The 13481-nt window shown below is 35.8% G+C and overlaps 1 pseudogene; it reads left to right on the forward strand.

Moving 5' to 3' along the window:
- Positions 1–498: 498 nt before the first annotated feature.
- Positions 499–13200, forward strand: LOC105036061 (uncharacterized; annotated as a pseudogene).
- The last annotated feature ends 281 nt before the right edge of the window (positions 13201–13481 follow it).

Raw genomic sequence — 13481 nt, forward strand, 5'->3', positions numbered from 1 at the left:
TCCTAACCAGTGGTATCGCGGCGATCCGAGCACGCGGAGAAGCCAAAGCGAGCTCTCGCACCCAGACAAAAAAAACCTCTCGTTTGTTTTTTCCCCGTGCCGCCACCATCCCCTGCTCCTCTTGCGCGCTCTCTCTCTCACTTTCTCATCTGGGGGCGGGAAGAGGGAGGAAAGAGAGGAAGGGGCAGGGCAAGTTTTTGCTTTAATGGAGAAGAATCCAAAAGGAGATTTCAGTGACAGCAGGTGGTGTCAAAGAGGACAAACTAAGAACTAAGAAGCGTTGCATTGGCCCGTGAATTCCCCTCCAAGTGTCATCCCTTCTCCCTGTCCCCCGGGCTCCCCTCCTCTGAATTCAGGTCCCTTTCTCCTTTTCCACCTCTGAAAGCATCTACTTGCGCTTTGCTTTCTGGTGAGATAACAAACGGTGGTTTCTGAGGGAAGAGAGAGAGAAGGGGGGGGAGTGTTGGGGTGGGGTGGGGAACAGAGCATTGATGGAGCGAAGTCAGATCTTTCCAAATTTAGCTTCCTGGTGGTGTTCTACTCGGAGTCATTGTATTTAAGGCCAATTTGAGGGTGACTTAATATTTTACGCCCTCCAGTCTCTGCTTTCCCTTCCCTAGAGAGAGGAGCGAGCGAGCGAGCGAGCGAGCGAGAGAGAGAGAGAGAGAGAGAGAGAGGGAGAGTGCAGCCATCTCCAATCCGACTTCTTCTTCCTGTTCTCTTCTTCTTCCCCGTCTTTTTCGTTTTCTTCACCTCCGGTATATATTATACCGTTCCTCTTCTTCCTCCTCCGCTGTTCTTCGTTTCTTTTATAGCTTTCTCTTTTAGTTTTGGTAAAAAGATTTGATTTTTATACGTGGTACTAATGGAAAAGTTTATGTTAGAAAGGAAGGACGAACAGCGACAGTAATAGAATACTATTAACACAAAAAAAGAAAAGAAGGCAAGGAAGGCATCGAGATGGCTTCAACCTCGCGACAAGGACACTCCAACCTCCTGTCCTTCATCGACTCGACGACGCCCTCCGTAACGACTCATACCCTCCCTAAGGTCCTCTCTCTGCTCTCAAAATCTACTCTTTTCCCCCTCTCCCTCCTCTTCTTTTTTCTTTTCCTGGCGTGTTTTGTTATTTTAATCATGTTTCTTCATCGATCTCAATGCCGATCACTCATGGTTTCGATAACATTGAAAAGATTATTTTTTTACAAAGTTTCATCAAAAAAAAAAAAAAAAAAAGAAAAACAAAAACAAAATCTTTTTGTTTCGCCTTGTTCTATTAATTTTTTTACAAAGTCTTTTGCTTTCCCCTTGTTCTGCGTTGAATTTTTTTTTTTTTAATAATTGAATATATGTTTTGGGATGGATATGGAAGCCAGATGATTGATGGGTGAATTTTTCCATCGTTTGTTAGGAATTTTGTTTAGTTGGGGATCCTCTGGAGTTTGATACAAATTCAAAGTTCCCTTCTTGGCAATATGTTGATGGAGTCCCACCTCTTTAGGGTCCTCAAGATTTTTGTTACCATTGTTGGAAACTAGAGAGATGAATATACATGGATGGTTGTCAATTTAGGCAACATAGTTTTTTCTCTTCTGTCGTCTATTGGTTTTTGCTTTTGAGATCAAACTTTCCTACTTTAAGAAAGACTCTTTCCTTTATGATCCAGATTTTTCAATTCCAAGTAGTTTTATTTATTTCCTTTTCCGGCAATTCTGTTCCAAATATATATTTTAATGTATATATATTTATGTGCGCGCGTGTGTGTATTACACCTTTCTTGGTACAAATATATATTACACCTTTGGAAAATAATCCTCATCAGAATCGTGTACACAGCGGTCCTTCCAAGAGTGGGATGAGCTCTGGCTCCCGGTGGGAAGGGAAACCGTGGAATGTTTCAACCTCAGAGACCTCTGGAACCAGTACATTGAGTGGAGTGCCTATGGTGCCGGCGCCGAGGTCCTCCTCCATGGTGGAGACAAAGTGGACCAGTACTACGTGCCGTACCTATCGGCGGTCCAGATATATACCAGCAAGTCCCGCGCTTCATCGAGGTTCTTCGTCGAGTCCTAACAATTGAATTCTGATGTTTTGCTTTGCTTTGCATCTACTAAGCTTTGGTTTCATGTTCTGCTGAAAATAGGAATGGTTTGAGCAATTGTTGGAGGAATGGCACTGCATATAAGAAGCTGGTTAATCCAAAGGGCTCTGCTGTGGATACCAGCTCCGACCACGAAGGCACCCAACAAGCTCAAGAGGAAAGGGGCACCTTTACTTCCAGTTTTTTGAGTGTGTCTCTCCTTATGGGAGGCCCCCGCTCTTCGAAAAGGTACATTCTGTGCTCCTGTTCTTTGGCTGATGGTTTTTTCCTTTTTTTTCTCTGTTCTGCTTTCTTATTCTCTGGTTTGTTAGGTCCGGGAATTGGCCAAATCTATCCAGGCCTCATGTCATTCAACAGTGCAGAGCTTTCGCCTGCTAGCTGGATGTCGGTCGCCTGGTAGGCTTACTTTTCAGCATTGCTCATCTGTTTTCTGATTTGAACAATCATGTTATCTTGTATTCCTTTTCTTGTTCATTTTAAAATCCTTGAGTGGGATTGCAATATTCTTGGGTTCTTCATACTAGCAATCATAGTCAACCATAAAATGACACATGAAAATGCATCCAGATTGGATTTGGTTGAGTTACTCTGTAGCCTTCGATGATTTAGTGATACAATGAACACATTGTTAGTTTGAAGTTTCAGGAGATTTTTTTCTTCTTTTTGCAGAAATATTAAGCATTCTGTTTATTTGTTTCTCACTTCTTCTATTGGGAAGTAGAGATGAACATTTCAAGTTTATTCTAGTTTCTGCTTTTGATTGTTCAATCAGGTATCCCATTTATCACATCCCCGCCAGGCGAAATGTGAAGGACCTGTCAGCAAGCTTCCTGACCTATCATAGTCTTGCCTTACCGTATCAAGGTATCCAGCTGAGCTTCATGGTTGAATCTCATACGTACATCCATCTTCTCATGACCTTGTTCATTCTTTTTTCTTAATTTCTAAATATATTTTACCGGCCTTTCTTGACTAGAATTTTCCAATTTCAAGTGTATGAATTTTTCACCATGATGAAATGCTTTGAACTTTTGCACGCATGATAAGATATCATTATATCTTGCTCATATAACACAAATTGAAGTATTTCTCAAACTGAAGTTTGGAGCCATAGCTTTACAGAAGAATTTCTCTGGCTCAAACTACCCAACTCATCAACTCCTACTTTTGTCTTCCACTTCGAGGTTTCTTTCTGAAATTCACTCGTTGATCATCTTGGGCTTCTTTTATAGTCAGGCCTTGAAGTATTGACTGCTTAGATCCCTTTCTCTTCAGGATTTCTTTGTGAAATTTATTTAGTGGTCATCTTAGATATCTTATCTGGTCAGGTCGGTCAGGTCAGTTGAGGATGGAACATGACCTAAACATAATCCTAGTCGTTGAGTGGTCAGTTTGGCCCAAAAATGACTTAACGTACAGAAAGTGATTAGGCCTTAAATCTTGTTGCTATTCTAAGCTCTCATCATATGGATGGCACAGTGCAAAATATCATCGAAAACAGATCTTTTTCCACTGACGTTTCAGTTCTTGGGGCCTACCTGAGGAAACAAGATGCTTAGATGTGTCCTGTTTTATTTTGTTTCCGAGTTAACTTTTTTCTCCAAAATACGCTGGTTTTAGTTGGTGATCATGGATTGCATGATACCATGGATATATAATGAAATCTATAAATGCATTAACACTACATTTTTCTTACTTGCTATATGTTGCCGCAAGCCTCCAGATTGACATCGATTTTCCATCAATGTGGAGCTAAGGTCTAGTTGAAGCAGCACTTTTTCTTAGAGAAACTTGTAGTAAAAGTCCACATGCACCAGAGGTGCTTTTGTGAAGAATCTTTCGATGCTTAAGTTAGCTAAGACTTGAGAACAAGAAATGAAAAAGGGAGAAAATAGGGAGAGAGTATTGGCATTGTTTTCTGTGGGTGCAATTGCTTGTTAACCTTAAAGTCTCCTCATTATCTTTTTGTATAAAGATAGAGCTATAGCCTGTTATATCTAAATCCAGTAGGAAATTTATGCTGTAGGTTATTCGGCCTTAATCAGATAGGCCATTAGGATAGAAAATCTGTCTACTAACCTATAAATCATGATTATTAATTATGGATGCCAGTTGTCTATGTTCTAGAAATCATTGGAAGATTCTGCAAATCTAACCCCACCATTGAGATGGCTGGTGATCTAGATCGGCATGGTACCGAGGTGCATCCTCAATTCAGATCCGAGGTTAGTCAACTGCATAAGAGGTTATGACCCTCAATGTGATACTATCCGATGTTTGGGGCAGCTGTCACCTGGGGTTATAGGCTTGCATTATCCTTCCCAAATCGCACTTGCAATACAGTTCAGGTTATCTTGGTCTGATACTGAGATATTTCGATTGGTGAAAAATGGCTCGTCTGAATGACTCATACCCTAACACTATATATACTTGTATTTATATAGTTAGTTATGCAGCTCTTCTCGATCATTATTATAATGTTATCTAAATGCAACTACCAATTTGGTATGACATCAAGTAAACATGCTAAATATACACTAAATTGATTTTTTTAATTTTCTATAGATTTTATATTTTTTAATGGTTCTTTCGACATTAAAGATTTTTTTTTGTTTTCATAGTCATGATCAATTTTAGTGTGTTACCATCAAAAAATTGAAACCAAAAAATTGATATATTAAATGACTTGAGAACCAAGAATTATGCTTTTCTATATAATGCTGAACCTTTGAAAAATCATAATTTGCTTGCTCATATTCCATTATATGCTTGAAACCATTTCCTTTCTTGTCTTTTCCTCTTCTTGGTGCTATCACAAACAAAGCAACGCATGTTTTTTTGTCATAAAATACTAAGTGGGTACACCATCACTAACAAAGAACAAAGAAAAAAAACCTAAGTGGGCCTTATTTTTGGAAATATGTAGGAATTATAAGGCCATTGTATGATTAACCATATTTTTGTTTAACGATAAGGAACCAGTAATTAAGTCCAAATGATAGGAGTAACAATAGCTTATGCTTTTATTCATGATGTTATTGACTTATCAAGCATGTGATATTTAAGCCATGAGCATAAGGAGCTAAGCATATTGGCTCATAATAGTTCGTATAACACACATATTATAGTTGGCAACTCTCATGACTTTTCTTAGTGGGGGACATACTTAGGAAAATAGTGCTTTGTACTACTTGGTACGAAGCTTAAAAGTGATTGTGTAACCTTTTTTTTCTTGTTTCTACTTATTGATGATTAGCTCATGCTTTGTGTTAGCACAATAGGTATCATGGTGCATATGTACCATAGATAAATTATTTGTACACCATCCCTGATAGAGAAAAAATGCACCGCTTCACCGGATTGGGCCACATTGCACAATTAATAAGAGAATAGGCATTTAATGTAGCTTAGCTTTTTTCTTAATTTTTTTCTGACCAAAATGCCCTTTTTCTCCTTTGATTTTATTTTGCTCAGTCAGGATATCATAGATAATAACAGGATGTCATAATATTGGTATGGCATCCTATTGTATCCTATTATATATAATTATCAGAATATCATAAAAATTAATAGGATGTCATAATAATATTATGACATCCTGTTGCAATCCTATGACATTCTATGATATCCTGTTAATATCCTATGATAATCTATTACATCTTATATATAATTATGAGAATGTTATAAAAACTAATAGGCTATCAAAAAAATACTATGACATTCTGTTGCATCCTATAGATAATTATCGAGATGTCATAATAACTAATAGGACATCATGATAATATTATAACATTTTTTTACAATCTTATGATATCCTGTTGTATTCTATAAATAATTATCAAAATGTTATAAAAACTAATAGGATGTCATAATAATATTATAACATCCTATTGCAATCCTATGATATCCTGTTGCATCCTATAAATAATTACCATAATGTCATAAAAACTAATAAAATATCATAATAATATTATAATATCCTATTTGCATTTCATGATATCTTGTTGCATCCTATAAACAAAGATCGAAATATCACAAAAACTAATAAGACATCATAATAATATTATGACATCCTATTGCAATCCTATGACATTCTATGATATCCTATTACAATCCTATAATAATCTATTACATCCTATATATAATTATGAGAATGTCATAAAAACTAATAGGATATCAAGAGAATATTATGACATTCTGTTACATCTTATAGATAATTATCAAGATGTCATAATAACTAATAGGACGTCATGATAATATTATAACATCTTTTTACAATCCTATGATATCCTGTTACATTCTACAAATAATTATCAAAATATCAAAAAAATTAATAGGATGTCATAATGATATTATGATATCCTATTTGCATCCTATAATATCCTGTTGCATTTTATGAAAAAGCAGCAGGATGTCGTAACATTTGGAAAGGACATTTTGATCAAAAAAAATCTGAGAAAAAAATTGAGCTACATTAAATGCCTATCTCCTTATTAATTATACTATGTGGTGTAATCTGATGAAGTGGTGTATTTTTTTTCCTCCAAATGCGGTGGACAAAAAATTACTCATGTACCATAATAACCAATGGCTGCCATGGACCCATATCATGGCCTATCATAGTTAAAGCAAGGTACATTACTTTACCCTTAACATTACATGGGTGAAGAAATAATTACCACATATAATAAGGAATTTCCAGCAAGGATTGAAGTACTGTTACTTATTCAATCACTAGCTATAAATGATTACATAGGTAAAGTGCATATCATGGTCAAACCTTATACTAGATTTTCTAGTATTCCAAAGTGTCCTCCCTATCAACATATGACAATACTGGTTAGATATAGGTCGGGTTGGATACATGATAGATTAAAAATCTATCAATCTAAACCAAACCAATTTATTATATAGGTTAAAAATCCAAACCCAAATCTCATCATTTTATTAAATAGGTAATCTAACTCGATCTATAATAGATTGGAATAGGTTAAACAGATTAAATAGTAAAGCATTGCCACCCATATTCCAAATATAAAGTAGAATTAAATAATCAGAATGCCCTGTTTAAGGAACCTATGGAATTGCAGGTCCCCGATTATAGAGGCTTTGGCCTACTTATCGAGGATTCATGTGCATCCATTTAATAAGGTACCCCTATGATAATTATTTTATCTTATCCTCTAGTTCCAAATGACATCTTTGGGATTGATATGGTTTCAAATACCTAAAATTGTCATCTTCCTATTTTGCATGAGCTTTAATCACAACTAGTAATGTCAATTATGTACTCATTGTCCTAGGTTTTATTGAAGATTTCTATCTTGCCTAAAGCAACATTGGCTAAGAACTCTTCACCAACTCTTAGAGGTTGCAGGTCAAGTTGGCATCAGGTCTGCAGAAAAATTTCAAAGTTGGCAACAAAATTTGTAACTCCTTCTGAGGAGCCTTCCTGTATAAAAGTTTCGCTCTATGTTAATATCTTTTTGATGGAAGGTCTAAATGATGATGATGATGATGATGATATATTTTTTTGCTTTTAGTTGATAAAATCCTTCATGCTTTTGCATAACCAGTGCACACAATTCATTTGATCGATTTCTCATTTATCCTATATTCAATTCAAATCGGAACTTAAAAGTGACTTAAGACTTTCCAACAATGATTAAGGACCATATCCATCTCAAGTTTACTATATCAAACTGGAGATAGACTGTGTCTTGGGACACCTCCGAGGCCATGGATCTCTTCAAACTATTTGTGCTAGTCTTTCATGATACTATCCTAGCTCCATATTGACAATTCAAAACAAGCCTCAATACCAAAGATTAACCCCTTGCTTTCCTAAATAAGATATTCTCTTTATTAATAATGAAGAGACTTCATTAAGCGAAGAAGTTTAGCTTCCCTTATAAAATAGAAAGAAAATCATAGTATAAAAGTAAGAACTTCTATTGCAATGAATTAACACTTTAAACTTTCCTTGGTAAGGAAAACCTAATGAAGCAATTCTTTTGATTTTTGATGGATGTATATAATTTCTTGAGAGGGTGAACTTTGACACAAAAGCAAGGTTACTTTATTGTAAATCTGGGTGTCATGGGGTTGAAACATAAAAAAAGCCTTACCCTTGCATACATCTGACCTATCCTATACCTTATAATGGCAAGATTCTTGTGCACTGCGATACCCTTTATGTCTATGATGTCCTCAGTTGCATTGACTCCTTATAGCCAACTAATAATATTCATGGGTTCTCTTTTAATATCAAGGTTATACATGTAGCAACAAATTATATTCATGATCCATTCATCAACATAAAAATCTCCCTCCTTAAAACCTTCCTAAATTTTGGTCTATTTGGAGAATTACTATATCGAAGGAACATAGAAACTAGGATGCTATTGCGCTCTAGCAACTATTCATTGATGCATTTGGCATTCACAAAACAATATAGTTTTTAGGTTTGAAACTTTTGCAGTAGTAGAAGTTGACACGTAAGTAGCTTCATTTTTCTAAAACTGAACTTTCTTCGCTCGTGAGGGCTCCTCGAATTGGTCAGCTACCCAAATTATACAATAGATAATTCAACCCATTTTTATCTCCCTCAACAATTCACCAACAATTGAGTCTACGATCAGTAGATTTCTTGAAGGAGTTCATAATGGAATTACTTACTTGAGAGGTGATGTTAAAATAAATACAAGACAAACCCTTGTCAAAGACAAAAGAGAAAATTCTTGATTCTATCAACTAACATTGTCAACACCACTAAAACATCCGGTGAAATCAAATCCGAGGTTTTTCTTACAATACATGGTCCAAAAGTGCTAAGGGCACACATAGTCATTATTAGAAATGAGTCTTAAAATTCTTCTTACAATTACATGCATTCCTGCTCTTTCCTCTCCCCCATACCCACTCTTTCCCAATCCCTCCTTTCACTAATATTGAGCTGAGAGTTCATTTATTTTACCTAATTTTGTTAGCAACAAAGTGGCAATGGGGGAAGTCTCATTTCCCTCATTTTTTTTCCTTAAAAAAAGATAAAAACCTACCTTCTTTTGTGTTATTGACTTGGTACAATAAAGGAAAGCATATGCAAACTCAACCTGCTGTTATTTCTACTTGATCCCTTAGTATTTTACTGCATAAGGATTTTGTGAGAATTTCAATGATAATTTATTTGTCCATCCTATGGATAAAAATATTTATTTTACTTAGACTAAAAACTTTGTCCCTTTTCTCTTGAGGTTGTTGTGAAACATTTCAAATGAATGACTCTGTCATTTGATTAAAACTATCAACCAATTTGATAGGTCAGTGGATTCTTAGAATTGGTTTTTAATTTGAGTTGGTTTTTTGTGCTGGGTTAAACATCTAATTGTGTGCTTATTAAGATTTTAGGAATCTTATTGCATTGCTATTGTGTGTAAAACTATCATCCTCCTGAATATCGTCAGATATAGATATTCATAACCCACTATGATCTTTTTAGCCTCCCTCTCTTAATTAGCTAGTGTCCATGTATTTATCCACCAAAAACCTCTCTATTATGCTTTTTTATTCAAATATCATCAATTTTTGTAAAAGCCACATCCTAAATGCAGGATGTATTTCTAGTAGCAACTCTAGACAATGTTAATGTTCACCTATGACAAAAAATATGGAAAAAGAGCATGCTTGCCATCTTTAATGCCCTCTGATTCCTTGCTTTTGGATTTTTTGCAACCCATAATTATGAATTAGATAATTATTTCAACGAGTGGTACCATGATCCAAATAATCCATGAAACATGGTAGAATTTAATTGCTTTGTAATTCATAAAAATGATGGCATGAGGATCCAATGAGAAGAAGAGGTTGGAGAAAGATATCATGCCAAGAAGGGAAGAATTACAAGTAGAAGATTGGATGTAAAAGGTGGAATAAAAGATTCTTTTGGTAAGTTGGGTTTTTACAAAGGTTTAATTCCAATTGGTGCCTTACCAATATAATGTGGATAGTATGACATGGTACTACACTGGCATATGATATGTCCTTTGGTGCTTGTTCAACAAAAATGAGATGTAATACCTTGTATTGGTACAGTACATAGACTATTACAATGTGGTGCTTCAACCTGTAGTTTATACATTATGAGATGATGAAACAAAACTATTTATGCAAGATATAGATAAAGTTCTCCTGCTTTGAGACATCACACAAGTGGCATATATGGAAAAAGTTTTCATGGATAGATTTATAGAATGGACTAGGTGATGGAAAAGGCCTAGAAAGATCCTTGGTTGTGTAAATCTCTAAAGAATTAAGGGCTTTAATCGTGATAGCCACCATATTATTTGAGGTGTTTTAGCTCCCACTCTCGACTTGGACGCTCAAGAATAATCCATCTCAATAAAAAATAGTACAACAACTATCACAATTGATGTTGGTAGATCATAGGCTTAGAATTGCAAATTGTTGCAACACAAAGATTTCACACTTTGTATCATGAAGCTACCTTGTATAGTGCACTTACTTTTTACATCTACTTTACATTTACCATTTATAGACACTTTCCTAGTATTAAGTCAATGAACAAGTTAAAAATTTTTCTTGTTGGAGTTTGTAGTTCATGGTTATAGATGGAAGAATTATGAGCAAGGATTGATATTTGCTAGAACGTATTGAATGACAACGGATAGCAGGACCCTACATGTTGCATTAGATGCATGATTTTATGGCACAAGATGGTGAGATTCTTGTGAGACAAAATGCTCCAAAAATTAATGACCAAAAAGAATTTCACCATTAATTTGCCTTTTCAGTATGGAGACTGCATGCCTGTCATTCATGGTGCACCATAAGCAGTAAGGATTAGAAACATTATAGTCTTTTTATCCATAAGTTGGATAGCTTCATTCGATCAAATGAGTGCTACTTAATGTAGGGAATAATGCTATTCATTATTAAAAATGATTTCTTTATTGCATATGATAATTATGGTGTACAATTTATCGGTTGAGTCTCGACCGGTATCCCTTTTTCTTTTTCTTTTTCTTTTTGATAAAAGACTAATGCAGCTCAATGTCCAATTCTGAGTTCACTCTAATAGGCATATAAATGCTTCTCGAAGGAAGCTTCATGACTAAGTTTGGCATCATCCTGTATATGTTTGAAATTTCTAGCTTAGAATAACAATTCAATTTGTTGTGAGTATCGAACATACCATATTCCAAGTTGACTTGCCTAATGATAATTTATGCTTGATATCAAGACCTCTGCTAGTTAATCTGTAGGGATTTTTCCTTTCTTTTGTGAATTCTCCTCCATCATAGTCTACCTATTTGATTCTCTTTTTGTTGTACTATATGCATTGGAAGGCTTAGCAGAAGACATGGTTAACAAAATTTAACTTATAACCTTTATCATCTGGAATAAAATTATGAAGCTTATACTAAAGTGGTATCCAGTAGCAAACAACATGATATAGCACCATGCAGTTTTTAATAAATACGACACATATCAATATGGAAACTTTCTTTCTATACTCAAAAGGATCTACAAAAGTCTCTCCAAACATGGCCAGTCAGTTCACAACCTTAGTGCCCTCACATGTTGGCTTTGAGGTGTGCATTCTCTTTATCATGTCATGACTACCAGCTATGCCATTAACCAATTCTTAGTTAACTCCAACCAAGTTTCTTTTCTTCAATTAAGTAACTAACCTTTGTTATGTTTACATTCCTTTTCTTTTTTCCTGGAGTAGCTATGTTTACACTATCATGTTACTGTTTCTAATGACAAGCCTTGCCAATAGTATTTCAGTATGCATATCAGTCAGGTTTGGATCCAAATCCAACATTCAGTTGGAAACTTGTGTCTTAGTAACTTGTCCACTTTTTTCAGCTGTGTTATAAGAATAGAATGCAAAATGTACATTGGAAGATTATCCTTTTTTGCTGTGGTTCTCATTTATACTGTATTCAAAATCTTACCAAGCTTCATTTTCTTAACCGACCTATTTCCTGTGATGCTCTTGCAGAGCATATGCAGGCAAGCACCTCAAAAAGTTTGTCTTACACTGGAGCTTGGAGTGTAAGTAAATCTGAGGAGAAGAGCAACTGCATCTCTCTTCACCCTTTCGGCCTCGCCACTTACAAAGCATGGGGAAACCTTTGGGTAAATCCTGAAAGTGGAGATAATGAAAGAATTGTCTCCCTCTACAATGGTGCAAGCTACTGGCTGAATCAGCTTAAAGTTCACCACAATGACTTTATCTTCTTCATCACTCACTGAACTCCCCTGTGCATGATAGGAACCATTCTATTTTTCAGAGAACCTGCTGACTGACGCCACACCATGACATTGCTGTGCTGGAGTTCGGATTACTCAATCAAGATTGAGAAAGCTGACTCGGTCAATTTTGTAGATGTTAGTGAAGAAGAAGGTTTTGTTCGATTCTTTCAGCTTTCTTTATGCAAAGATTGTCTTAGGGAGTGCAGAACAGAAGGATCTTGGGCCTTGCTTTTCTTTTTAACCTTTGTCTTCAGAAGGTGGTAGTTCGAAATAGGTGGGAATTGGGCACCTTTTACTCTCCTTATAAGTTATACGTAGTTGGATGGTTACGGAACAGAAAGATCATTGTTTGTTATACTGATACAGGGCTCTTATATATGACATCTTAGGTTGGTAAATTCAATTAAAAGCTCTTGCCAATCTCTCAAATTTTTGGCAAAATGGATGCGAAGCCACACTAATGTTGATGACTACAGGTAGGTTGTTATTACTTGGTTGCTTGCCACTTGTTGCATACGGGCACCTATCTTCTTGTGGCTCTACAAATCCTTCTGGCCCAATGGCTGTTGGGGAGCTAGGAAGAGATTTAGCTTGTGCAGGACAATGTTATCTAAAGAAGTATCTTGAAACATTGTAACATCATTCTCCAATTCAATGAAAATTTCTTGAAATACTCTCAGTTGTCTTGCTTATGTTCTATGTATTATTCTTGACACAAGTTGGTCAAGAACTACACCATTAGTTAACATTGATCTTGCGATTTATTCGTGAATCGATCATGACTAAATTCTAAGAACTGAATGCATTTCTCTTGCTGAATTTTCTTATGACTTTAAGAGCCTGTCTGGATGTCCTGCAACTGCACAGCACAGGAGGGAAGGTCTGAAGACAAGAAGAAAGAGGGAGAAGGGGGAGGCTGCTGGAAGACTGTTGACTCTGCAATCCCAAATTGTTCAGGATTCCATAGTCCTTCTAAAAGGTGATTTTTGGAAACAAATGTCATATTACCGGGCAAAGTAATATGATAGCTGCTAAAATAAGGTGATGAAAGATTAGTTATTTTATGATAAGAGTAGCCCAAGTATCCCCAACTCATGAG

The sequence above is a fragment of the Elaeis guineensis genome, chromosome 4 (genome assembly GCF_000442705.2).
Source record: "Elaeis guineensis isolate ETL-2024a chromosome 4, EG11, whole genome shotgun sequence".
Lineage (NCBI taxonomy): Eukaryota > Viridiplantae > Streptophyta > Magnoliopsida > Arecales > Arecaceae > Elaeis > Elaeis guineensis.